Source organism: Elephantulus edwardii, unplaced genomic scaffold (assembly GCF_000299155.1).
Source record: "Elephantulus edwardii isolate Elephantulus edwardi_28Jun2011 unplaced genomic scaffold, EleEdw1.0 scaffold00048, whole genome shotgun sequence".
NCBI classification, from domain to species: domain Eukaryota; kingdom Metazoa; phylum Chordata; class Mammalia; order Macroscelidea; family Macroscelididae; genus Elephantulus; species Elephantulus edwardii.
In genome coordinates, this window is record NW_006399798.1 from 16,225,143 (window position 1) to 16,248,711 (window position 23,569).

Sequence of the window (23,569 nt, forward strand, 5' to 3'; positions counted from 1 at the left end):
TAAAAAAAAACATAAAAAAAAGCAACATTGTGACCAACAGCATGGATTCTGAAGCCAAAGGACCAGTCTTTAAAACTCACCAGGCCCCACACTCTACAGGGGGCATGTCTGGGCCAAGTGTTTTTTTCACTTCACTTAGTTCAATATGGTCACTTCCTAGATCTACCTCCTGGTGTAAGTGCCCTCCTAGCATATAGCTCATTAAGTGTTGGACTAGGTGAGACACTGGGCAGAGTACTTGATACCTAGAACACAGTTAAGCACTAAGTGTTAACAAAAAAAAGGAACCACGAAGCCCACTGCGTTTCACCTCACAGTGAACCTCCACCCGTTTCCCATGCTGCAAATCTGTACAGGAGGAGGCTGTATTGTATTGGTTCTACTCTGTATATATGTCTCTCATGGAGAAAGTACATGGTAGATTTGAACCTCAGACATTGCAGTGAGGAGTCCATGCCCACAAGTTCTGCAACCTTCCACTGACATTCCTTCACTAGTAAGTGCCATTGTTAGGGGGTTAAGTCAACTAAGACTCATAGCTATTCTATGAATAACAGATCTGAACCTTACCCGACCTGAACCTTGCCCTTTCCTGTGTCATCATTATGACCATCAACAAGCTTAAAGCCATCGTCACCGTCACTAGGACAATCCACCTCATGAATCTTCCTCTGCTTCTCTGACCCTCAACCTTTCCCAGTATGGTATCTTCTAAGGACTGGCCTCTCCTGACAACATCCTTCAAGTATGTGAGAAAAGAGTTTCACCATCCTTGCCTCTAACATGCAGCCTGGTTGAACTTCATCTAAGACAGATTTGTTTGTTCTTTTGGCAGTCTCTGGGATCTCAATATTCTCGGTCAACATCACCATTCAAAGGCATCAGTTCTACTTCAATCTTCCTTAATTCACTGTGCAACTTCCAGATGCATATGAAAGAACTGAAAATTCCCTGTCTTGGATCAGGCACATCTTAGTCTTTAAACTGGCATCCTTGCTTTTTAAAAGGACCATGATGGCAGCTTTTCCCAGTACAACATATCTTCTCATTCCTTGACTACAGCTGCCATGGATAGTGATTGTGGATCCAAATAAAAAGAAATTCTTGGCAACTTCAATCTTTTCTCCATTTCTCATGTTGCCTACTGATCCAGTAGTGAGGATTCGGTTTTCTCAACATTGAGATATAATCCATATTGAAGGCTGTAGTCTGATTTTCTTTAGGAAGTGCTTGAAATCGGTGATGTCATCTGCACAGGGCAGGTTGTCAAGTCTTCCTCCAATCCTGATTTCACATTCTTCATAGAATTTAGCTTCTTGAGTTCTATGCTTAGTATAAGATTGAACAGGAAGGTATGGAGAAAAGATACAATCCTGATATACACATTTCCTGATTTTAAATCATGCAATGCTCCTTGGTCTGTTCAGACAACAGCAAGCATCTTGATCTATATAATCTGCATGAACACAATGAAGTGTTCTGGAATTCTCATCCTCCTCAGTGCTAGCTATAATTTGTTATGATTCACATAGTCAAATTCCTTTGCATGGGCAATGGAACACAAGTACACATGTTCTTGGTATTCTCTGGTTTCAGTCAAGATTTATCTGACGTCCACAATTATGTCTCTTGCTTCTCAAGCATGAAAGTTCTCTGTTGATGTATTGTCCCAACATTTTGAATAATCTTCAGCAAGATTTTACTTGCATACAATATTAATTATATCATTTGGTAGTTTCTGTGCTGTTAAAGCGCCTGATTTTGAACGTGAATAAGGATCTCTTCCAGTCAGCTGACCGGGTAGCTGTCTTCCAAATTTCTTGGCATAGGTGAAACACCTCAGTTGGCATTCTGTAATTCCAGAGGCATTTTTTAAAGCCAATACCTTCGGTGCTGATTGAACTTGTTCCCAGCTTAAATTTAGAATCACTGTTGTGTATTGTTATCTCAATTTGTACATGTAAAGTGGAACTCACTCTACTGATATCAAATTAAGATACTGTACTTACAGCAAATATGTATGTAACAACCATTATGTAACAGCCACTTAACACAAAGATTATTTTCACCATTTCAATATACTGATAATGAATATGGAAAAGCAGTGGCTGTAGAAATAGTACATTTGTACACAATCACTAAAGACTAGTTACACCTTAAGATGGCCTATGTGGAAAAACCAAAAAGTCCACATGCTTCAGCAACCTCTCCACCAAGTCTTTTATATTGAGGAGCTAGGGGTTCCGGTGGCCTAACAAGTAAGGAGTTGCACTGCCAATCCAAAGTATCAGTACAAATCTACCTGCTGCTTTGAGGGAACAGGATGGGCAATCTTGTCCTGGATGATTTCTATCCTCTGAAAACCCACCAGAGGATCAGCTGAGTAGTGGAAGCATGAACAATTTCAGGAGCTAGGGGTGGAGGGTGGGGGAATGACTTCATTTACAGAGTTAATGTCTCATATCTGAGGGTCAGTGTCTACCTCAGAAGTGATTCTTGTTTTCAGCACAATTTTGTTGTTTCTCTGAGGCTGACCTGCATTTGTAATATGAATCTCAACAATACAGGTTTCTGTTCAACTGTTTTCTCTGATTTTTTCTACATGACTCACTAAATTCACTCATGAAGAAGCTAAAGTGCATTCTCAAAGATAACAGGGAAACAAAGTCAAAGTCAAAACGAGACATTCTCAGGCATCCTAAAAAGACAAGTTCTAGAAAACACAGTGAGAGGTCTAGATCTGCTTGCCCTGTATGAGGACTACTCCCAACACTTAAGATGCAGCTCTGCAGAACATACAGACATCAAGAGCGATAACATGTGATCCTGTTCCTGCCCATAGCTGCCTAATTCTACAACAGACACCGACTCTTTCCCTGGAGACTTGGGAAATTGAAGTCACCGGATCCAAATCAGATTAATCAGAACAGTGACCAAATAGCATCATCACCCGTCCACTGCTGAGGTGCCCAACTCATCTGCCTTGATTCCTTCTCTATTGAAAACTACCCAAACTCTTCACCAAACTTAACAGAGTTTCTGCAAACGCCTACCTCCCTGGGGAATATTTACTGGGAAGGTTACTTTGTCGACAAGCTAGCTGGAGTCAAACCAAAATTCTACCTCAAATTTATTAACTCTTCTGTTCTACTCCTGACTTTATGTAAACAAAGACTAACATCAGACATCGTCCTGCTCAGTATTCATTTCTCTGTTAAAGGTAAAGGCCCACAATTATTTGAGAAATCACTTTTTCTCATGGCTCCTCAGACTCACTAGGGCTCTCGGATCAGGTGACTGGAATGAACCACTCAGAGTTCTAAAATCACCAACACTGGGATTGGGTCATCCTAGGGCATGTGTCCGCCAGAAGAACCCATGAGCCAATGAGACTGCAAGAAACTTTGCAGAGGCTTCACAGTTTAAAATCTGTGAGGGTAGAAACAATCCAAATAGCCATCAAAAAGCCAGTGGCTAATGAAGCTGTGGTACATTCACACAATGGAGTAGTATGCATCACCAAAAAAAAAAAAAAAAAAGAATCAAGATTTTGTAAAATACCTTTAAAATGATTGAATATAGAACGAATTATGCTGAATGGCATAAACCAGTCACAAAAGAATAATTAGGACCCTAATATAAAAAGCTAAGTGAAAGTTTATGAAATCGATCTTGGAGGGTTAACAGGAGTCAGAAGGGAAGTGGAGCAAAAATTAGTAAATAGGTAAAGTGAGTGAAGAGAAAGAAAATATACAACAAGGGTTTGAGTAAATAGTGCAACTCAGTAATTACATTAATTATAATCAACATTATAAATATGTCTATGGATGATTACATGTAAACCCAGTATAATTTGTAAATTTTCAAATAAAATAATATAAATAATCTGTGACGGTAAAGGCATTGCATATGCTGTCATCCTCTTTCTAATACAAAAGACCTGAAATCAAGGTTTAAAAGAGAAAAGGCAGAACTGGTTCATGAGGAAAAACTTAGTCTTGATCATTTACTTGAGCTGTGAATGAATGTAGCTAGCTGTGCCTCAACAATGCTGTCAGGGAAGCCAAGGAAATAATTTATTCTCACTTTAAGCAAGTTTAGGTTGACATTTCAGGCACTTGGCACCAAGAACATTCTGACATATCACTATCTCAGTAATTTCTTACAGGTTTTGAAAAGTTAAAAGAGCTCATACAAGTGTCTCAAAACATTAAGTATACACATGACTATTAACAATGTTGCTTATACAGTTATTGATGATGACTAAATAATAAAGAAAAAGCAGTCTTGAGGAAAAAGTGGCTAGTGTCATTATTTGACTATTCTGCCTCAAATTCCAAGAGACCCGACTAACTAAAAATTTTATTACAAAGCTACTTCAGTAGGAATTACTCAATGCTATCAAGTCAATTCTGACTCAGTAACACTCCACTGGGTTTTTTTAAGGCTGTAAATCTTTATAAGAGAAGACTGCTCATCTTTCTTCCACAGTGTGGTGTATGGATTTGAACCACTAAACTTTTGGTTAGTAATCTGACATAATAAGCACTATGCTACCACAGCTCCTTTTCAGTAAGAACCACCACTATTTATCAAAGGCTTACCATGGCCAAATTTGTTAAAAAGTAAATGTAATTTAATCATAGCCTTCAAAATAATGATCATTCGTGTTTACAAATGAGGAAACTGAAGCATAGACAAGTATCCATTGTTTCCGATAAATGGATGAGAGAGTTAAGATTTAAATCTGCCTAGTCTGATGCAGCTTGTGCTTCTTCATGTTTCTTCCCACTACAGTGATTCTGAACCCAGAAGTAATCAAGATTTTAATACTGTTCCACTGGAACGGAAACTCAAAACTCAGGTATTTTTCTCAGAATAACATCAAATGTAAATTAAGTAATCACCAACTGAACTCTGTAACAGGCTTAAAGACTTAATTTTCTACAGAGTTTTACATTGTCTATATTTATTTGTATATTACATTTCCTACACAGTTCTGCATTGTCTTTATTTGTATGCTACAAAGTATACCTGAAAAATCTTAAGCCGTTCATTCCTTCCAGTAAGCAAAAGTTTTGTCTTATAAAATAGTATTTGCACGCTTCTACAAAAGTGAACCAAAATCAGGAAAGGTATATGTTAGGAAAGGCAGATGCATCTTATGTCCTAAACTATATGCAGAACAGGTCATCTGGGAGTCTGAGTTCTATGAGAAAGAATGTGGCATTCAGGATTGGAGGAAGATTTGTCAACAACCTGCATTATGCAGATGACACAAACTTACTTGCTGAAACTGAGAAGAACCTGAGGCACTTGCTCCGGGATGTCAAGGACAGTGGGCTTCAATACGGATTGAAACTCAACATCAAGAAAATAAAGATTCTCACCACAGAGCCAAGGGGCAACATCATGATAGACAAGATTTTTTTTTCTCTTAGAAAAAAATGCTAGTTTTTTTTAATTTGCATTAAAAATATCATCAATTAGAAATATGAAAATTTACAATAAGAAATGTTCTCACATCTTCTGCAGTTTTATTAGTAAGAATTTTATGAAATAAATCTTTTCTTAGAATGGAGAAAGCAGCAAACATTGAAGAACTGCCACTACAGAGAAGATATTAAGATTGTTAACAGCTTTAGCTTGCTTGGCTCAACAATCAACACTCTTTGTACCAGCAGGCAGGAAGTCAAAAGACAAATTGCATTGAGGAAAATCTACTGTCAGGAACCTCACCAGAACACTGGAGATCAATAGTGTCAGTCTAGAGACTACGGTGTGACTGATCCAAGCCATGGTCTTCACAAATACTTTCTATGCATCAGAGAGCTGGACAATGACTAAGAAGAAGTGATGCCTTTGACTTGTGGTGCTGCCTAAGAGTATTAAGTATACAATGGACTGCTGAGAGAACAATCAAGTCTGCATTGAGCGGGTAAAACCAGGCTGCTCCTTGGAGACAAGGACTTTGAAACTCTGTCTCACATTCTTTGGGCATGCTGCAAGAAGGTCCTTGGGGATGACAGAATGCTTGGAAAGATGGAGGGATAGCGCAAGAGAGGAAGACCCTGAATGAGATGGATTGACAAAGTAATTGGAATAACGGGGGTCGGTGTGTCAGAGACAAGGAGATTGGCTCAAGAGAAAGCAGGGTTCAGAGCTGTTGTACTTAGGGTCACTACGAGTTGCAAGCTACTTGACACCATACAACAACACCACAAAAGTGAACTTTAAGAGGCTATTCCCAACATTCAGGAACTTTGACAATTTTTGTAAAATAGGTGCCTGTTTCAATATATCACTATTGTAGCACAATCTTAAAAAAAAAATCCTTTATCAAAAACAAGGAAAACTAACCCTTAATAGAACAAACTTAGAAACTACAGCCATTAACCACGAAAAGAATCCAAACCTCAAAGACGTATCTACGATTAATATTCTACCTGTACAACATTCTACAAGATTGGAAAACAGAGCAGTGCCTGCCAGGGGTTATAGTGAGACACAGAAGACTGTAAAAAAGAGATGAGGGGTGATGGGCATGTTCTGTGTCCTGATAATGGCAGTGCCTGGACAAACTGTACCTTGTGTATAATTCACTGAACTGTACACCAAAGGGACAGTATCCACTTTATGATAATGTGAAATAGAAAAAACTAAATTACTTTAAAATGCAGTTTCAGTATCACAGTGGACATGAATTTCTTTAACTAAAAAAAGAGATAAAGAAGGATAAGTTGTTGGTAGTAATGAAACCTCATGAGCCACCCTGCATATATTTAGGTTTTAGAGACAGGCATCGAGGTCCAAGAAGAGCAACCACAAACACAACAATCAAGCTCATCTGGCACAGAATCCACAGTACTTTTGAAGAATTTCTTCGTGGCCTCATAGTTGGTCCAGGACCAAAAGCAAATACTGGCAGAAAAATGGAATCAATAGTGCAACACAGAGGAGGTAGGCAGATCTGTCTGGGCTAAGACATTTTCAGAAACAGATAAGGAAGATGGGGACTGGGTAACATCAATCACTCTTCCCCACTGACTCTCTTTCCGTAATGGTAGAAGATTCACCACCACACCACCATCAATGTGCTTTTATTTAAAAATCAGTTACATTAACTTTTCGTTAATGTAGTTGTGGTCCTCTCTTATTGGGGGGAAAAAAAGCTACGTAAGTTATTTTCTTGGAGTCAAGTTCAAAAGAACTGAAGTAAACTGGTCATATAGCAGAATCACAGTAACTAAAATCTCTTCAATCTAAATGCAAGATTTTTGTCTCCACTAGAATTTTTATGCTGATTCGACTACTAATTGTACTGGGTAGAGTGAATCAGGCCACCTTGTAAGGGTGTTAGAAGGTAGGTGAACTGTACTTAGCAACATCACAATCTACTCTGACTGCATGCTGCCTTTTACTATGAGGTAAAAATCCAAAGCTGGTCCTTGATGATTCAACCCTAAAATAACTATCATTAAAGATTATATAAGTAAGCTATGCAAAAATTTAGTCAAGTATAATAAATTACAGAAATTTCTTTATTTAACTGGTAAAACAAATATTTACACAGGAAACACTTGGGCATTCCTATTTGTTTAAAAGTCATTATCTTACTTTTAATTTGCCTTAATCATTATCTTTCTGTGGAAACATAACTGTGATCCTGAATACAACACAGTAAAAAAAAATCTGTCAGGCTTTCCCAGGGATGAAAAGTTAAGAATTATTACTCTAGAGATAGAGCAACGGTGCTGAGCGCCTATAAAATGATGACCAAGCTCATTAGCCAGATCCTCGGGCCACCCACAACGCAGCCATGACCTGGCTTTCTCACCATCCCCCACGCCCATCCTAACTAAGGGCAGACTCAGGCCTCCAAGGCTCTGAAACGGCAATTCCTTCTTCCCTCTTTTCTCTCTGGAACTAATCTCTACTGAGATTTTAGCAAATACATTCACGGTCCACTTCTTTAAGATACTGTCTTCCCCTAAAAGCAATATAACTTCCTATTTCTACTCCTATTTTAATTTGACTTAATAATCTATTATCATGGATTAAATATATCCTAAAAGATGCCTTATCTTCTCAATACAACTATTAAAAAAAATAGGCATCATGTTTTATACCCTTTATCCTCCCCCCATAATCCCATTCAATTCATTAAACCATCAATAAATACTTCAACTCACTCTTCCTTGAGAGATGACCAGTTGCCGGTAGACGGTCAATTCATAAACAGAATTAATGCATAATCTTTAAATGTATCTCTTTTTATTCCAAACAGAAATTGGTGATGTTACAATGGGTTACAGAGGCAAAACATTCTGCCAAGGAAAAAGCTTTTATAAAATCACTGAGTAAGCAAGAAACATTAGAAGAAAAAGATATACTCAAGTCCACTCATAAGAAGAAAACTTAAAACTAAGATCCTAAGTTGTATTCTATTTTGAATCATCTCACTGACAAAGAGGTATCCTCTCCTAAATTCAAGATAGGCCAAATTTACAAAGGAGATTAATCAGAACTGGCTTTGACAAGCACTGCGGCAATTGGACAATTAAAACAGACACTGTGGGGGGAAAAAGAACAAACTGGAGATGAGGGTGGAGAAAACAGTGCAACAATGAACGAATGAAAACCCAAAATCTCTGTAAATGTTCATTAAAACTAATAAAATTTAATAATAAAAAAATGAAGATCCTGTATCCCCTAAAAGCTCAAGACCAATAAGTAATATGCCAGAAGATGAGAAACAGCAGCATCAACAATTAATAAATAAAGATTGGATGATAGAGGCAAACAAAATAGGGTGAATTCATTTAAGCTTGATTAAAGACTATAAAGCATATTAAAAAAAAAAAAAAAAGACAGGCCAAATTTGAACTCACTGTTACTGAAGCAATTCCAATTTACTGCAACTCTCCACTAGGTTGCTAAGGCTATAAACCTTTACAGGAAGAAACTGTCCAACTTCCTCCTTTAGAATGGCTTGTGGCCTCAAACTGACAACCTTTTTGTTAGCAACCCAACATGTACCACCAGGGCCCTTCAATTCAATATTATTACATTAAATATAGCAAAGTAAAATGTTTTAACTGCTTAAGAACTCTGCTGATGGAACTTCTACTATCTATTTTACTGAGTATAAAGATTTTTAAAAACTTTTAAGAAAAATTTAACACCAGTTAAAATTCCATTTTTAAAAATCTATTACATACACATTTCCTGGTGCATTTTTAATAATTCCCCGGAATTCTGGGGACAGCTTTACTTGGGTTTTGGAGGATGGAAGGAGACTGTCCATCTTTCTCTGGAGGAGCCACTGGTGGATTCGCACTGCCTGGAAGGCAACACCACTGCAGGGTGACTCCAGAGGGACTATGCCATCAGAGCCCAAAATTAACATTTTTTTCATCTACATTTCCTGTTTGGATCACAGCAAACCATGGCTAACTCTGAGAAGAATGGGAATCCCAGAACACTTGATCATGCTAATGCAAAACCTATACTTAGACCAGGATGCAGTCAGAACAGAGCAAGGAAACACTGCATGGTCCAACACTGGGAAGAGTGCATGCCAGGGATGTGTCCTGTCTCCAGACCTTTTCAATCTATATACAGAACACATTATATGTGAGGCTGGGCTCTCTGAGGAGAAACGTGGCATCAAGATTGGAGGAAGATTCATCAACAACCTGTGTTATGCAGATGGAGGACCTGAAGCCTCATGGCAGATGGTGAAGAGATTGAGATTGTTCACAGCTTTAGTTTGCTTGTCTCCACAATCAACATTCTTGGCACCAGCAGCCAGGAAATTAAAAGACATACTGCAATGGGAAAGTCAGCTGTCAGGGACCTCTCCCAAGTACTGAAGAGCAATGGTGTCACTCTGGAACCTAAGCTGCACCTGATACAGGCCATGGTCTTTGCAATCACTTGCTATGCATCAGAGAGCTAGACAATGACTACGGAAGATAGAAGGAGAATTGATGCCTTTGAGCTGTGGTGCTGGAGAAGAGTACTGAATACACCACGAACTGCTAAGAGAATGAACAGGTTTGCCGTGGAGAGGTTGAAACCAGGCTGCTTCTTGGAGGCAAGGATTCTGAAGCTTCGTCTGACATACTGTGGACATATCCCAAGAAGGGACCAGTCCTTAGAGAGGGACAGCATGCTTGGGAGGGTGGACGGACAGCGCAGGAGGGGAAGACCCTCTCTGAAGTGGATTGATTCGGTGACTGGGGTAATCAGGATAGGTATGTCGGAGACAGTGAAACTGGCACAGGATAGAGTAGGGTTTAGGGTTGTTGTACATAGCGTCGCTGAGTCGCAGGTGACTTGATGATACGTAACAACAACAAACATTTCCTGCTGCACAATTTTTAGAATTTCCCACAAATCTGGGGGCAGCTTTAGTCTCAATAACTCCAAATTATCCTTTGATGGCTTTAAGGTTCATTTAACATGTTTACTAATCAATACTGGGGGGAAAAAAACAAAACCACAAGCAACGAGTAAATTGTACTCAATAAAAGACTGAGCTATAGGAAGCTCTGGTGGCCTACTGGCAAGAAGCTGTGCTACAATCCTGAAGGTGAGTGGTTTGGATCCACCAGATGCTCCACTAAAGAAGAAAGGGCATGGCAAGACACTGCACTGCAATCCCAGAGGTACGCAGCTCAAATCCACCAGATGCTCTGCTGGAGAAGGAAGGGCAATCTCCTCCTGTGCCAGTCAGATCTGATTTGATGGTACACACAAAAATAATACAATAAAAAAAAAAAGGAAGGACAGTCTCCTCCTGTGTCAGTCAGATCCAACTTGATGGCCCTCCCCCCCAAAAAAAGACTGACTTATAGAAAAAATTGTAGCTTGCCAAGAAAGTTTTATTATGAGAATTTCCTCTTTGTATTTTTTAATTCTCCCTCCAAAATTATCTGTGTGAGACATGTAACCACATCATAAGCCAAATAGCTGAGTTTTTTAAAATAGGTCAATATAAAAAAAGAGGACATAATTTTTAAAAAGGGTATGATCACCACACTTACAGATTGTCTTCAATTTACCAATAGCTTATATTCTTGAACTATATTTTCAAGTCAAATGTTTAGAACTTGAAATCATGTCCTACACAGTATTAAGAATCAGGATTAGTGAAAAGATATAGCGTTTAAAGTCAGCTGGAAAAGAATATAGCTTAATTCCATTTTTTAAATAAAAGGAAGCTACAAAATAGTCTACAGTCTCGTTTCCATAAAATACATATAGACACACATACACTCTACACATTTCGCATAACAATTTAGCAAGGACATGGAAACCAAACCTTGAAAGCAATTTCACACCCACACAATACAGACACAAACACCAGAAAAGCCCAAACTGAAGTATATTCTGACCAACTCAAAACTATCAAGGTCATGAAAAAGCAAAGAATGAGAAATTGTTACAGACTACAGGGGACCTCACAACTGAATTCATTGTGAGCTCTTGAAGCACTCATTGTCCTGTCCTGTCCTGTCCTGTCCTGTAGTGCAAAAAAAAAAAAGACATTAATGAAAAAACTAGAGAATATTAAAATAGTCTTGGAAGTTAGTTAATTGTTTCTTTAACAACTCCAATAGAGAGATTATGAGGATGGCTCAGGACAGAGCAAGGTTCGGACCTGTTGTTCAAAGGGTTGCTTAGAGGCATAGCTGATTCAGCACGTAACACAGAAATGCAGGGAGCACTGGCAGGCTCGTCTGTAGAGAACTGAACTGGTAACTCAAAGGCCACTCCACTCTGGCAGTTCACACTCGCCATCTGTCTCCTCCTGTGCGATTTACAGCCTCAGAAACCCAATGGATCATCAGTTTCCTCAGTGAAGGAATCCGTTCCGACTACGGCAATTACTTTTCAGGTGGAAATGTAAACTATTAATGATGAGGGAAACTGAGTGAGGGGTATATGAGAACTCTCCCTTACATGTATAACTTAAGTATTTTAAATTATTCAAAGAGGAAAAAAATTTAGTAAAATAAATAGTAGATCTCTCTGGGTGGTTGTTGTCAACAACCTTCAAGTCGCAAACAACTAACAGCTGACCCTCCAGCGGATTGTCAGAGGCGGTAAGTTGCATGGGAGTTGACAGAGCAACCGGTGGATTCGAACAACACCCCTTAAGGTTAACAGTGCAGCTCCTTACTACTAGGCCACCAGAGAGCTCCCTTCTCTCTGCATAGTGGAATCACAATGGCTTTTTAAAAATTCATCTGCATTTTCTAACTTTTCAGCAAGCAAATGGTTTCATTAAAATGACAAATGTAACAAAAACTAGGTTAAAAGAAGCAAAAACATATGTAAGAGGAATAAAAGGTATTTTGGGGACAAATGGGCAAATTTGCATATGGACTGTGGTATTACGGGATTATTTTCTTAGGTGTGAAAATTAGACTATGCTTACAGAGAGAAATATTTTCACTCTCAAGACATCTATGTTGGAGAAGGCATTAAGTACATTCAAGAAGTCTGCCTCTCACTTTCAGGACAGCGAGCACACGAGCGAGATCGTGAGGGAGCTCACAGGCAGGCAATCTGACAAAATGCCAACAGCTGGGTGGTGGATAAACTATTCTCTCAGGTTTGCTTTAAAAAAAAGAACCAACCAACCACTGCCAGGGAGTCAAAATCTGACTCATAGAGCCCCTATACAGACTTGAAAATTTTCATGCTATAAATTAAACTAATGGTTTAACTTTAAAAAAAAAATAGTTCAAATCCCAAACTGACCCACAAAGAACTGTAATTTTCCCCTAAATATATTTTCTAATTTTATGCACAGTTTGATGTACTTTCCCCTTTTTAAAAGTGACAGAAACAGGGAAATTTCTTTCACATGATAGTAAATTACCGTTAACATTCAAGAGTTATATTGAAATTTCTTTCAAATTGATACAGTCTCTTTAAAGCAACTGGGCAGTCTAAATGGGTCCTTGGGCTCATTAGTTTCTAATCTGTCTCAAAAAATCAAATTCACTGCCATGGAGTCAATCCTGACTCAGAGCAATGCTCTCTGGGTCTCTGAGGCTATAAATCTTGACGCAAAGAGGCTGCCCAGATGTCTCTGGAGGTGAGGCTAGTGGATGCAAAGTGTCAGAGCACACAGCCTAGTTTTCTCCAAGTCTGTTTAAGTACAACTACCTTACCCTCTAAAGAATCTGCTTAAAGGATTAAATAACCCAGGGGAAGACAATGTTGGAGACCAAAGAGAAATGTAAGAAGAGTAAAATTACAAAACATAAATGTAAGAAGCAGGAGTCATTGGCAAAAGAGAAAAGTAGATCTCTTTTATAAATGTTAGAATCTGCATTCGGTAGAGCAGAGGGAGCCAAACCTTATCCCCTACTAGACTCATCTGCGCAAATGCCTTTCTCTACTGGAAAAGTGGAAATGTTGAGGCATAAAAGAGCACTTGTTACTACTTACCGCTAATTGAACTGGAATCTTCAAAGTTACCTCTAATCTAAATTTCTATTATTGTATATAAAACATCTATTACACACACAGGGAGCTCTGGTGGCCTATTGGCAAGAAGCTGTGCTGTAAAATCTCAGAGGCACGCGGTTCTAGGCCAACAGCTGCTCCTTGGGAGAAAGATGGGCAAACTCCTCCCGTGCTATTAATTGCCTCTGAAAACCTACCAGAGGGTCTGCTATGGGTCAGTTCCACTCGACAGTACACACCACTAACACCATTACACACATACCCTCCCTTACAGGATAGAATACCTCTCTTAGCAATGTTAAGACTCACCTCCTGACCTAGGTACAAACTTAAGGATATGCTCATTCCCATTTCCCAATTTGCCCCGCGTACAATGAAGGGCGCAGAGCTCTCGGGGAGAAGCAGAAGCAGAGGCAGGTAGAAATCTGTCCTCATCTTCCCACTAAGTAAACGTGGGAAAGCCAAGGCCCAGGACAAGGTTCAGCTCGGCTGGGAGAGGCTCGAGCGGAGGAAGGAGGCAGGGAGTCCCTCAGCACACAGGCCGTGGAACCGACTGGTAAGAGAAAGCACAGCTATGAGAAAAGGGAAGACCAGAAAGTCAGAGATCAAAAAAGGGGACCATGGTCCGATAAAGGGAAAGAAAAGGAGGTGTGAACTGTAAGCAGAAAGGGACTCTACTTAAAAGGAGTTTCTGCTCAAATGCCAGCACAAAGAGGACTTCCTTGAGGGAGAGCCATTAGTATCTCAGGAACAAATCAGAGTTTCATGAAGCCTATAAAAGAGGGGAAATGTTTTCTGTTAAAGAATATGCCTCCACGCACAAGGAAGAGAGACTGGTTATTCTGCATGGGTTAGTTTCAAGAAGAGAATCTTTTTATTTCTTAGCAACAACTTCCATGTGGGCCTTTTTTCCTTTTTCATTATTAATTTTAATGAAAGTTTACAGACACTTTGGATTTCCATTCATTCACTGTTGCACTTTTCTCCTTGCCCACCCCTCCACCCCAGTTCGCTCTTCTCTTTGAAAAGTAAAAGAAAAATTCTTTCATTGTTATACAATCTCTGCCCTCAAGTCTAATCCACTACGCAGCCTTTGTACTAGACTCCTGTCATGACAATAATACCTAATCATATATCCCTTTTAAACAGTTCTCTCATCTGTTTCAATGCAGTATATATCATTTATCCCATCTTTCTCAGTTTCCCCCAACCCCGATGTCAGTCCCATTTTACAACAGTGGCACTATGCCGAATTTGTCCTTTTGTGACTGAGATACTTCACTCAGCATAATGTCCTTCAGAGTCACCCATTTTGTATAATATTTTATGAGTTCCTTATTTTTCAGTGCAGCGTAGTATTTCACAACTCTATCCATTTGTTTGTTGATGGGCACTTAGGTTGTTTCCAACTCTTTGGTATTGTGAACAAAGCAGCAATAAACATGGGTGTGCATATATCTGCTTAGATGGCGATGGTTCCTTTGGGTATATTCCCAGTAGTGGAATTGCTGGGTCAAATGGTATCTCTATTTCCAACTTTTTGAGAAAGCGCACCATTTTACGCTCTCACCAACAGTGAATAAGGGTTGCAGTTTCTCTGCAATCTCACCAGCATTTGTTGTTTGCTGTTAAATTTTGCTATTCTTACTGGGGTGAGATGATATAGTTGTTTTGATTTGCCTCTATCTTAAACTTAGGGATTTTGAACATGATTCTTCATGTGTTTGTTTGCCATCTTTGGTGAAGTGTCTGTTTATATGTGCCCATTTTTCGAATGGGTAGTTTACCTTTATCTTGTTGTGGTGTAGACCTAATTTTTTAATTTGTATCAATTTAACTACTGTTAACCTAGTGGTTGAGAATATGTATATCTCAAAGCTAGATCTCCCTGAGTTTGAATACTGGCTGTAAAAACCAGAAGCTAAAAAAAAAAAAAAAAAAAAAAAACCAGAAGCTAACTTGGTTTAGCTTCAGATCTCTGTGTGTGTCCTTATGTATAAAATGGGGACAGCAGTACCTAATGTGTTCATGATCGAGGATGTCACTTTGAAGCCTAAGGTGTGCCTCATCCCCGCCATGGTATTTTCAATACCCTCATATGCCTATGAAAGCTGGATAATGAATAAAGAAAACCATAGAAGAATTTATGCTTTTCCATAGTGGTGCTGGCAAAGAATGTTCATGAAGATGACAAAGGATCAGGCAGGCAGCCATCTCACTGTGTTATACAAAGGCCCTAGAAGCTCTCGTCTACCCAAAGGCACAGAGGAAGAAAGGTCTGATGTCCACTTAAAAAAATTCGCTAATGAAAGCCCTACAGAGTATATTCTACTCTAATACACATGGAGTTGCCAGAAGTCAAAGCTTCTTTTTTTTTATTTTTTTAAAGGTTTTTTCTTTTAAATTTTATTTTTTATTTGGTTTTGTGTGCGTGTACCGTCAAATCGGATCTGACTGGTACAGGAGGAGATTGTCCCTCCTTCCCCGGCAAAGCATCTGGTGGATTCGAACAGTGTGCTCTGGGATTGTAGTTGCAGTTCCTTGCCACTAGGCCACCAGAGCTCCCCCAGAAGTCAAAGTTTCTTTAATTCCTCTATTCCACAATCAACACCTGGTGTAGTTTTCACAGCTGATATTGAGCTTCTCCAGCGATTCTTTCCACAGATGTAATAGATTTGATTCCTATGATACCAGGTGAAATCCATGTGTATGGCCTGCATTTATATTTCTTAGGAAATGTATTTGCAATGAATAGATTATTGATTGTGGAAAAAAAAAGTTTCTTTAATTCCAACTCATGGCAACCCTAGAGAACAGAATGGAACAACTCCAAATAGAATTTATTCCAAGATTATGAAATTTTATGGAAGGAAACTTTATGGTGTCTCTCTTTCTCCTGTGGAAAGACTGGTAAGTCTGACCCATGGGCCTGTTAGCAGCCAAGCACTTAACCCCTGAACTACCAGGGTTTTTCCTGGCCTACATATTGGACATAGTTATCCTTAAGATCTAGACTATAGAAACTTCTTGAGAACTTGAGTCTGTCTGTTTTCTTCACAGAGGAAGAATTCCCAGGTGTCTGGCAAAACATGTATTTATTGCATAACAGAAGTTTGCTAATATAAACTTAAAGGCAGCAACATACAAGCTGCAAAGAAATAGCATCAGTTTCTGTTACAATTAAAATGTACATATTTTACAATTCTAAAGTTGGGAGTTTATAGAAAGTTTTGCACATCTATCTCAATTGACTGTGAATCCTGGTTATCTCCATCTCCACAGTCTCAGGTGTCCAAACACACAAAGGCTGAGGGAACACAGAAATTCTAGAAATTATTCCTGTATCTCTTTACTCTACACCCTACCCAGAGCCAGGAACACTAAACTCAACACTCTAACATACAAATCTACAAACTTCAAGGTCATCAAAAAACTTTATGCCACGTGCTTCAACATAAAGGGGGAGGCGCATGAAGCAACACTGGGAAACAGCTGATACACTGTTGAGGCTGCATAATGAGTTCAGGGGAAATGATTCAAGTCTTTGCTTCTGTGTGTTTGAAAGTTTCCGCAATAATTTTTTATTTAAAATAATAAAATTCATGCTCTCCAACACAAACCACACACCTTCCATCTGTCTAGGAAACGCTGCTAACGGGGTGTAAGGAAACCACAAGTGAGCTGTTCCACTTCTCAAGCCCAGGCCAGAGAGGAGCACTGGGCTGAGAATCTGCTTTGATGGACCTTGAGGCCTCACTGATTCCTCCACTCTTGCAAACTCAGAACACCCTCACCTGGTGGCCCAAATATACCTCTCAAGTTCCAAATAAATCAGAGCTTTAAATGGAGTTTAAACTTTCTATTCCACTCAGTCAAGACCAAATTCATCTCTTCACTAGGCTAAACTCCTACACTTTATCCTTCCCCGTCGATGTCCCATTCTTCGGCTACCTGGACCAATCACCACTACACACCTTGAGTAACAGTAATTGTGGCTGTTTCTCTCCTCCATTCAACTGCCACAGTTAACAGCTCTCTAAGCCGTCCCAAAGTTCAGGTCCCTCTCAACCCTCGCTCAGACTACCACCACAAATCTATCTAAAGTAACTGTCTCTCTTTCCTGCCAATCCAATCTACACCAATCCTCACTCTGACATGTAAAACCCACCATAAACCCAGTCTTTATCTACTGCCAGCCTTGATTTCCACTAAATTCTCTTCTGTCTCTCCAGGTCCAGGTAATTTGAATATTCAATTTCTTTATATTGTCAACATTCCTATCCTCTACCTGCTGACCCCTGTTCCAGCTTTTGGTTAAATGGTCCCTTCCCCCAGAATTCTGCTTCTCATCTTCAATGTAAAATCATCTCTGTGATTAAAGCATTGCCTGATACCCCTAAGGGAACCCTATCACATTCTCTCTCTACTTAACCCCTAAATATAGCACCTGTCGGAGCTGACCTAGTGGCAAGAAGCTGCACTGCCATCCCAGAGGTGAGTGGTTCAAATTCACCAGATGCTCTGCTGGAGAAGGAGGGGCAATCTTCTCCTGTACCAGTCAGATCCGATTTAATGGTGTACACACACACACACACACACACAAATAATAAAATAAATATAGCACTTGTCAAGAACCTACTAGCCTTTCATTTTTTTGTTCCCCTATCCTCCCCACTAATCAATTCCTTGTAAACAGGAACAATGTGTTATTGATCTATCAGTCAGAACACAGCTTCTCAAAACATGTCCCACAGCATACTGGTAGACGATGAAGAGGTTCCACAGAATGGTCACCACTGGTCTGAGGTGGTCAGACCCTCCAAATAGTCAAACAGCCTAAAGCAGACTCCTCCAACCCCACACACCCCATGACAGTAAACTAAGGAGCACTCAGATGGCCCAACATAGCACAGGGCACAAAGCAGATACTCAATATATATTTACTCAATTGAACGGTGGAATCAAAATCGATTCAACAGCACCTAACCACCAATCCCTTCAGTTCACTTACCATCTAGAAAGCCCAGACGCATAGGAACAGACTCACTGAGCGTGTTCTGGTTCTCTTTTGAAGTATCACCTGCTCACTATCTGGTTATACTTCCTTTATCATCAAAAACCCAAGTGGGTAGTAAACTACTGCATAAAACAGCAAATAATTATGAATTAACAATTAGGGAGAAACTGAAAAGGTCAGTTTCAAAATTATAAGCAAAAATGCAACTGCACTAAGTATGCCTACTCCTCACTTATCAACCATCTCCTTACCTGACATCTACAACAGGCAGAGCCTCCAAAGATCCAGCCCTGCATGGGACCAAGACCAGACCAGGGCAACAGGCATCTCAGTGAGACAAGAGGAGGAAGCCAAGAGGGACCAGAAAGGTCAGCAAGAAGAGGCAGGAAGTGAAGCAGGTGGAGAGGCAAAAAGGCTGAGCGGGGCTACAGGACAGGGTGGATGGAGGACCAGTGACCAAGGGCAGGAGGCTCTGAGTGCCAGCAATATCTCCAACACCCACTGGATGCATTATGGTGGGGGTGAGAGGTGCTCAACAAGGCATGGTAGAGGGTGGGAGAGGGCAGGGGTGCTGACACCGAAGACAGAGGCCTGTGACGCTCACATAACAATTCTTTAATAAAGTCTTTCGCTCCTAACCACATCAATATGTATACATTATACAATGTATATACAATATATATACATTATTAGCAAAAACTTACAAAAGCAAGAAATGTTAGTCAAAAAATACATCCTATCCACAACAGCATTATACTGGAAAGCCATAACAAAATACATACCTAATACAACAAAGATTCAGACAAATTATAGGAGCCTGACTTGGTAAAATATTTTGCAATCTTTTAAATGTAAACTTTAACACTGTAACATGGAACTAGTCTGTGACAGAGCAAGTAGAATAATAATCAAATGATAATGGGTTTTTAAATAATTATATGTTATATGTATAATTTTTTTAAATGAAATGTCATCAACAAAAGCAACTGTTTAAGGTAGTTGTGACTCTAACATTCAATAATTTACTTAATATTAATTCTTAAATTAGTCCACAATTTAAGAAGGAAATTCCCACCATACTTATGGGACAGAGGGGTCCCAGGCGCTGGCCAAATATATTTTCAATGAGAAGTGTACCTTCCACAACTTATTTTGGCCTTGACTACAGTTCTCATGTTCTTCTGCAATGATCCACAACCACCCCAAACTCTACCCTGTGGGGCACCAACATGTCTTCTGAGCACCTCCTGAACTAGTATAAGAGGCATCATGGAAAACATACTTATGCTCAAGAAACGAGTCTCCTACAATCACATTCTACTTTAAGCCATCAGCAAGCAGCAAAGTTCAGTTTAACTGAAAACCTTGAAAGTATGTATAGCACTGCCATCCCAGGAGGGGCTGGGGGGACTAAGGGGCACAAGGAGGGGCGAGGATCCTCAGGGTCAACTTTCTGACTCAGCAAGAGACTAGAATGCAGTAGGGACTTAATGGGAAAAAAATCAAAGAGCTAGAGACAAAGAGACTTGGGTATGGTTAAAAGAAAAGACAAAAATCTAATTTCTTTTTTTAAACTACAGGGAGAAAAATTATAGTTTTGTGGTTTTTTTGCTTTTTGTCTTTCTGGTTTTTCAACAAAAGGACAGAAAGCTTAAAAGTCTAGCCTAAAACAAATGAGTAAAAAATAGCTAGTATTGTTCTTGTAAATCTTTATAAAGCTAAAGTCCAAATGCAGGGTGGCAAGACATTTTATCCAGAGCTGACGCTTTCTAAAGCTGGAGGTGTCTAACAATAGACTAGTATTAAAAATAAACCAAAAAATAACATAGCAGTAATGATGCCCCAAAAGGAAAAACTTGAAACTCTTCTACCTCTCACATTTTTCTATATTAACATCATTTTCTTAAGGAAAGACCAAAATGCTTTATTAATTCAAGAATTTTTTTTAATTTTTTTAAATTCTTTTTTTGTGTGTGTACTGTCAAATTCTATCTGACTGGTACAGGAGAGTTTGCCCCTCCTTCTTCAGCAGAGCATATGGTGGATTTGAACCACATACCTCTGGGACTGCGGTGCAGCTTCTTGCCACTAGGCCACCAGAGCTGCCTAATTCAAGAAAATTTCTTACTATGAACAAATGATGTTCATTGCTAAGGGCCATCAAGCATGACCCATAGTGACCTTATGAACAATAGATCTAAATCCTGTCCTATGTCATCCTTTCATTTCCTGAAACACTAGGGCCCATTGCAGCAGTCACTGTGCCAATCCAACTGGTTGAGGGTCTCCTTCTCCTTCACCAACCCTCTGCCTTTTCAAGCATCTAAGGAAAAGCCTCTTCTAGCAACATATCCAAAGTAAGAGTGAAGCTCCATCATCTTTGCCTCCAAGGAGCACGTTGTCTACTTTCTCCAAGATATATTAGCTTGTTCTTTTGGCAGTTCATGGGACGTTCTCTATTTTCCAACACCACAGCTCAAAGGCATCAATTCTTCTTCTGTCGTCCTTATCAGCTCTCAGATGCACAACAAGTGATCAAAAATAAAGTCTGAATCAGATACCTTAGTCCTCAAACTGATACCATGACTCCTCAATAATTTGGAGCTGTCTCTGACTGTAAACTTCCCCAGCGCCATATGTTTCCTGATTTCCTGACTGCTGGTACCACAGGTGTTGATTGTGGATCCAAGTAAGATGACGTTGTTGACAGTTTTAATCTTTTCTCCATCTAACATGATGTTACTTTTAAGTCAATGGTAAGAATTTTTGTTTTCTTCATGTTGAGATGTAACCCATATCAAAGGTTATGGTCCTTGATTTTCTGCATTAAGTGCTTTAAGTCCTGCTCACTTTAAGCAAGCAAGATTGTATCGTCTGCGTAACACAGATTATTGATGAGTCTTCCTCCGATCTTGATGCTACATCCTTCTTCACAGAGTAAAGCATTTCGAATCATTTGCTCAGCATACAGAAAGAATAGGTATGGAAAGAAAATACAACCCTGACACACTCACTTAACTTTAAACCATGTCGTGTTCCCTTGCTCTATTCACACAAGAGCCTCTTGATCTATGTATAGGTTTCGCATGAGCACATGCAGGTCCCATTCTTCTCAATGTTAGCCATAACTTGTACTGATCCACACAGTCAAGCATAAATGAAAGAATATCAAAGACTAAACTTTCATTTTCTTTAGTTAGCAGGGCATGTCAGCACAAGAGAAATAATTTTGAAGGGCTACTCTCCAACCTAGTCAATCTGTACGCTGAGCAAATTATATGAGAAACTGGACTCTGAGGAGGAGTGTGGCAACAGGATTGCAGGGGAAACTCACCAATAACCTGTGTTATGCAGATGACACAACCTTGCTTGCTGAAAGTGAGGAGGATGTGAAGCACTTGTTGCAAAAGATCAAGGAATGCAGCCTTTAGTATGGATTGCATCTCAATGTCAGGAAAACAAAGATTCTTACCACTGGACCAATAGGCAGCATCATGATGGATGGAGAGCAGACAAACTGAACAGCTTCATCTTGCTTGGATCCCCATTTAACACCATTGGTACCAGCAGTCAAGAAATAAGGAGATGCACTGCACTGGGAAAATCTGCAGTTAGGGACCTCTCAAAATTATAAAGTAATGATGTCAGTCTAAGGACTAAGGTGCATCTAATTCAAGCCCTAGTCTTTCCAATTACTTGCCCTGTATCTGGGAGCTGGACAATGAATAAGGATGACAAGAAAAGAACAGATGCCTTTGAGCTGCAGTGTTGAAGAAGAGCACTGAACATCCCATGGATGGCCAAGAGAATGAACAGGTATGTCTTTGAGAGGGTGCAGCCAGAGTGCTCTCTGGAAGCAGGAATGATGAGACTTCACCTCACATTCTTTGGGTATGTTGCTAGAAGGGGCGATTCCTTGGAGAAGGACATGATGCTGGGAAGGATGGAAGGTCGGCGAAGTTGAGGAAGACCCTGAACCAGGTGGACTGACATGGTGATGGCTGCAATGGGCTCGTGTGTGTCAGGAAGTGTGAGGATGGCACAGATAGAACAGGGTTCAGAACTTTTGTTCACAGGGTCGCTATGAGTCATACCCAACTCAAAGGCACCCAACAACAGTAGAATATGATGGAGGTAGTATAACCATTAAATTAAAAACATTCAACCTTTCGTTACTGTTTGAAGAGTCTCAGTATTTAAGCTTCAAAAGTGCAGGTACATCAAATCCTGTTGGCACATATCCACAGCAGATAACAAGGAAAACAAACAATTTAATAGTTAACCAAGTTTATCAGTGCATGAGGCAATTACTGCTCAAGAAATGTTGACACAAACACTGAAGGACCTCTTACGTTCCCCTCATACGCGAACAGGTGAAGGTTCTGTGCCGTTACCCATCTTGAACAGAGCTGTGTGCCATCGAGTCGGAACTAACACGTGGAATATTAACTGGCCCTCATTTCTCTTCAACCAGCCACCTGACAAAGCACCAGGCAGTTTCTTGAGGATATGTCTCTTATCCAGTCTATTCCAGATGTAACCAGTTCAGTTAGGACCCACATCTTCACTCAGGTTAAATACCACTTCAATTGCGCGACCGCCACCCCATATCATCCCATCCTGTCCCATGTCATCCTCTGAGGGCCAGATGCTCTTCTCTGGATTAAGTCCCTCTTGCCTCTTTATCAGGTATTGCAAACTTCTTTTCTAAACAAGTGTCTCCTAAGCCTTACTCACCTGCAGCTCACTGCACTGGGTATCACCCAAATAGCCCATCAGAGCTCTTTATAATTTCTGAAAGAAAGAGAAGGACGTTTTTAAACACAGAGTGGAAAACACCATTGCATCTTCCCTGAAGCCTTTGTGCCCAATAGTCACAGCATAAGGTCCTGTGGTCCACTCTATTTCAACAAAACATAGCATAAAGAGAGCTAGACCAAGAGTTCAGAGATAAGATTTTGGTTTACTATTGCTACCACTTAGCTATCCAACCTTCAGGGAGTCACTTAACTTCAGGTCTGTTTCCTTCACTGGAAAAGAAAACAACTTAGAGACATTACACTG

At 39.8% G+C, this 23,569-nt stretch overlaps 1 protein-coding gene across 2 annotated transcripts in view; it reads right to left on the bottom strand.

Annotated features, from left to right (window-relative positions):
• Positions 1–23,299, bottom strand: part of HELZ (helicase with zinc finger) — a 204,882-nt gene extending 181,583 nt beyond the window's left edge. For both annotated transcript variants that reach the window (XM_006886268.1, XM_006886267.1), the window contains exon 1: positions 23,243–23,299. The gene's annotated coding sequence lies outside the window, so the exon portion shown is untranslated. The remainder of the gene's footprint in view (positions 1–23,242) is intronic.
• Between the last annotated feature and the right edge of the window lie 270 nt (positions 23,300–23,569).